Source organism: Morus notabilis, unplaced genomic scaffold (assembly GCF_000414095.1).
Source record: "Morus notabilis unplaced genomic scaffold, ASM41409v2 Scaffold1483, whole genome shotgun sequence".
Classification (NCBI taxonomy): Eukaryota; Viridiplantae; Streptophyta; class Magnoliopsida; order Rosales; family Moraceae; genus Morus; species Morus notabilis.
In genome coordinates, this window is record NW_010360436.1 from 28,492 (window position 1) to 34,168 (window position 5,677).

The following is a 5,677-nucleotide window of genomic DNA, read 5'->3' on the forward strand; positions in this document are numbered from 1 at the left end:
GCGGGAAATCCGACCACCACGGGCGGCGGTGCTTCGGTCAGAATCAAGCCGTGCTGCTGGTACGGTTTTCTTCGTCTCTTCGCTCTGAGTCTATTGGGATCAGAATCACCTCAATCGGACACCGGACGACGAATATATCACGATCGGAAGTTTGGGTGTTTTTCAAAACTTTGGCCGGCGAGTGTGGCGTCGTCCGGCGGAGGTGGGGCGGCTGGAAGACACCAATCCGGACTCAGCTCGACGAGATCTTTCCAACGAGCCGGGAGGTGTCGAAAACGGACGCCGGAATCTCGCCGGAGGTGGGTCGGCCGTGCGTGGAGAAAATGAGAGAAAATGAGAGAAAATGAAGAGAGGGAAAATGAGGGTTTTCTGATTGGTGAGGATGAGGAACACGCTCAAGTGGCACTAAATGACAGGTTGGGTATGCTGACTGTCAAAATTTTCATTTTTAACCCCACATTTCTCTTAAATTCAAATTCTGGCCTAGATTTCTAAAATTTTCACACTTAAGTCTTTAAAAATTACAAATTGACCCCAAATAAATTTTGGGTTTTACAACTTCATCCCCCTTGGGAAATTTCGTCCTCGAAATTACAATTACAACTGTATTCAGAATAGATAAGGGTAATTTTTCTGCATTTCTGACTCAAGCTCCCAAGTAGCTTCCTCATCTCCATGATACTGTCATAGAACTTTTACCAAGGGTATCTCACGACGACGCAGAGTCTTAATCTCACGTTCTAAAATCCGAACAGAAAACTCCTCGGAAGTCGTGTCTACCTGGATCGGGACATATGTCCATGTTATTATCTGAGACGGATCTGGTTCGTACTTCCGTAGCATCGACACGTGGAAGACGTTATGGACATGAGACAATTGGGATGGCAGGTCTAGGCAGTATGCAACTGATCCAATTCGTTCTAGTATCTGAAATGGCCATGTGTATCTCGGTGCAAGCTTGCCTCAAACACCAAAACGAGAAACATCGCGTTTTGGGGTCACTTTTAAGAACACAAAATCTCCAATCTCGAACTCCAACGGTCGTCTCCGGTTATCTGCATAACTTTTTTGTCGACTCTGAGCAGCTTTGAGGCGATCATGAATAAGTTGAACTCTATCTGTTGTTTCCCGTACAAACTGAGGCCCGAGATTAATGTGTTCTTCTTTCTCAGCCCAACATAAAGGAAATCTGCAGGGTCTACCATACAGAGCCTCAAATTGAGTCATTCCAATGCTAGCTTGATAGCTGTTATTGTAGGCAAATTCAGCATTTGGTAAGTACTCACCCCATCTGCCTCCAAAGTCCAAAATACAAGCGCGAAGCATATCTTCAAGAATCTATATGACCCGCTCTGATTGGCCATCAGTCTGGGGATGAAAAGCGGTGCTAAATCTCAGCTCAGTTCCCAAAGCATTCTGTAATCCTTTCCAAAACTTAGAGGTGAATCGAGCGTCACGATCAGAGACAATAGACATAGGGACACCATGTAACGTAACTACCCTCTCGAGGTACAATCGACACAGCTTGGGAACCTTAAATCAGCTCTTATGGGAATAAAATGGGCAGTCTTCGTCAAACGATCCACGACAAGCCATACAGCATCATACCCCTCTTGGGTTCTAGGTAATCCCGTGACGAAATCCATTGTCACGTGGTCCCACTTCCAATCAGGAATAGGTAAGGGCTGCAACTCGCCACCAGGTCTCTGATGATCCGCTTTGGCCTGTTTACATATTGCAGATTTAGCCACAAAATTGGCAACGTCGCGTTTCATTCTGCGCCACCAGTATTGCCTTTTCAAGTCCATGTACATTTTAGTGCTCCCAGGGTGAATGAAAAACTTAGAGCGGTGAGCCTCATACAACACGGCATCTCAGAGATCAGGATCATTCGGAACCACAAGTTTCCCTCTCCGAAGGAGGAATCCCTCTGGACTTACCTGCCATTCCTCAATCTGTTCTCCACTTTGAAGCTGGTCCCAAACTTCACCAAGTTCTTCATCATGCCATTGCCCTTGCTTTACCAGTTGTATCAAGGTAAGAGTTGCCACAATGTTGAAGACACATGCCTTGTAACTGTCCTCATAGTACTACAAATCAAAACTCCCAATGGTAGCTAACCTATTCCAATCTTCAAATGCCAAACTAGCCAAGACTCCATGGCTTTTCCGGCTCAAAGCATCTGCTACAACATTAGCTTTTCCTAGGTGGTACTGAAGATTGAAATCGTACTCTTCCATATACTCTATCCATCTTCGTTGTCTCAAATTCAAATCTCGTTGGGTGAACAGGTACTTGAGGCTTTGATGGTTAGTAAAAAGCTCGAATTTTGCACCGTAGAGATAACACCTCCAAATTTTGAGTGCAAAGATCACTGCAGCTAGTTCTAAGTCGTGGGTAGGGTAATTCACCTCATAGGGTTTCAACTGTCGTGAAGCATAAGCTACCACTCGACCTTCCTGCATCAACACACATCCCAATCCATTCCTAGAAGCGTCGGTAAACACTGTGTAGGGCTCGTTGCTACTAGGGACTATGAGAATAGGAGCGCTAGTGAGTCGATGTTTCAGCTCCATGAACGCTTCCTGACATTCTTCATCCCAAACAAACCTAACATCCTTTCTCGTCAACCTTGTCAAAGGCGATGCAATCCTCAAGAAATTTTCCACAAATCGCCGATAATATCCCGCTAACCCAAGAAAATTACGAATCTCAGACACATTCTTCGGACGCCCCCAGTTCAACACAGCCTCTACCTTGGAGGGATCAACTGATATGCCCTCTTGGGAAACAACATGTCCAAGGAATTTCACTTTAGTCATCCAAAAATCACACTTTTCTTTCTTAGCATATAGACAATGTTCCCTTAAAGTTTGTAAGGCAATCCTCAAATGTTCTGTATGTTCCTCTTGAGTCTTGGAATAAATCAAGATGTCATCGATGAAGACGATGATAAAGCGATCTAAATGCGGACGAAAAACTCTGTTCATGAGGTCCATAAATGTGGCTGGTGCATTGGTCAACCCGAATGGCATGACAAGAAACTCGTAGTGACCATAGCGAGTGCGAAAAGCCGTCTTTGAAACATCCTCATCTCTTACCTTCAACTGATGATATCCTGACCGTAAATCAATCTTAGAGAAATATCAGGACCCACCTAACTGATCAAACAATTCGTCAATGCGGGGTAATGGATAGTTATTTTTGATGGTGACTCGGTTGAGTTGACGGTAATCCACGCAAAGTCTCAATGCCCCATCATGCTTCTTTGCGAAAAGGACAGGAGCTCCGCACGGTGATGTACTAGGACGATAAACCCTTTCTCCATTAATTCTTGCAATTGCTTCCTTAAATCGACATTTTCAGCAGGTGCCATGCGGTATGGAGCAATAGAAATGGGAGAGGTACCGGGGTTTAAATCTATGCAAAACTCAATCTCTCTGTCCGGTGGAAGCCCTGGTAGCTCATTTGGAAACACATCTCGAAAATCATCCACCACCGGTATATACGAAGATTCATTTGCCTCATACTCTCCTTCTAATGCGAAAACCATTCCTAAGCTCTCTAGATTCTTCCGACCACCAATGCAAGCTTTTAAAACAGGTGCTGGCGTCACTGCTCCTGTCTTAGCCTGATAGTCTATGACTTGCCCGTTTTTAGTAAAGAGTGTGACACGTCTCCAGTAACAATCCACTGTAGCACGATACTTACTTAACCAATCCATACCTAGTATGACGTCAAACCCAGTCATTGACAACACAAATAGGTCGGCTGATAGTCGATGATCGCCTAAGACTATAAAACAGGATCTACAAATTATAGATACCTCAGCTATACCTCCCATCGGTGTACTAAGAGTCAAAGGGGGATCATGCGTATCAACGCCTAATTGTAGAACTGAAGCAAATAACATGAAAATAAAAGAATGTGTGGCACCAGTATCAAATAACACATAAGCCTAAGAATGAGAGACAAGTATCGTACCATCAACTACGGAGTGATCAGCCTGTTGTCCTCGACCAATGGTTGTCGTTGATGTGACAGCATAAGCCTGACCCTGAGACTTTCCCTTGTTCCTTTGTCCTCTACCACGATTCCCATGACTACTACTTGCACCAGCATTTTCTCCCAAAAAGTAAGGTCTCTGACTCCCAGAAGCTTAAGGAGTAGGCTGATAACTCTGACTCTGCTGAAAACCTGAACCTTGTGGTCGTGGCTGGAGGTAATAATGTGGTTGAAGACCACGCGGTTGAGGGACAGAAGCATAAGAAGCAGTCGGGTTCTGAAAAGATGCTTGATTCTCACTACTGAAGCTGAACCAGTATGGCTACTCTGTTGTTCCCCAGGAGCTAAAGGCGACTACATCGGACGGTTTGGGCAATTTCGCTTAAGGTGTCCGGGTTGCCCACAGGTATAACAGGCGTAAGGCTGGAAAAGTCCGCTACCTGAAGAGCTACTCCTGTCACTCGTGCCACTATTTTGCGGACCTTGACCCTGTGTCTTATCCTTTTTACCCATTTTTCTTGACTTTCTGCTTCCTCCTGGTCCTTTGTACTCTCCATAAGTGCTATTGAGCTCGACTTCGGCTTGCTCGGCCGCATCAACCAGCTTGAGAAAGTTATTTGAAGCAGTAGATGCTATCATCTGTCTAAGTCTAGGCCTCAGGTTCTTTCAGAATTTCTCACACCTAGCCATAGGGTCTGCAACTGCGCCAGGATTGTAACGAGATAGATCAATAAACCGAGCATGATATTGTGCTACTGTCATATCACCTTGTACCAAGTCATCAAATTCTCTGATCATCCTCAGTCGATGGTTCTCAGGAATAAACGTCCTCTTGAATAGTGCCTCAAACTCATCCCAAGGAATATTAGGTATATCATAGTCTTCCCCCTGACTTTCTAGCCATTGCTCCGCTTTTCCTTCAAACATGTAGGTTGCAAAATCAACACAGTATTCCGGTGGAATTCCTAAAGTTCAGAGTTTCTTTTTGATGCTCTTTAACCATTGCTCAGCGGCTACCGGATCTGGCTCGCCAATAAAAGTAGGAGGTTTCTGCTTCATGAACTTTTCAAGCAATGTCAGGCGTTGTTGAGCTGCATTTGGATCCTGTGGAGGATTTTGGGCATTTTGAAAGGCTTGGAACATGGCAGCAAATTGTTCCATATCGAAAGCTGGGGCAGCAGGTTGGGGATTACGCCTTGGCGGCATATTTTTTGATTTGACTGTGAAAATTTGACAGGATTAGTACTGATGATGATTTACTCACAAAAGGATACAACCCAATTAAAACCGTGTCAAATGGTGCTACATTCCCTAGGTTTCCCAACCTAGGCTCTGATACCAAAAATTTGTAACACCCCTAGGTGGGGGTTACACAATAAGAATAAAATACGAGGGATAAACGAAAATAAAAATAAAATATAACTCCTGAAATATAAACGACAAGTGCCCATGGGACTTTTAACGAAAAACTCATGATTAAAATCACAACTCAACAAAGAAAATTAAACCAGAAATCCACAGTACAATGTAGCACCAAGTAAAATACTAAAATAATACAACCATCATCAGTCACATCCATGTTGAAAACAACCCAGTCAGAATCTTACATAAAAAAGAAGACCAAAAGAAGGGATAGGTCTCCAACACGTGCACACTGTGAGACGTCTACTCC

At 44.2% G+C, this 5,677-nt stretch overlaps 1 pseudogene; it reads right to left on the reverse strand.

The window, feature by feature from the left end:
* Positions 1-963: 963 nt before the first annotated feature.
* Positions 964-5,211, reverse strand: LOC112091291 (annotated as a pseudogene).
* Between the last annotated feature and the right edge of the window lie 466 nt (positions 5,212-5,677).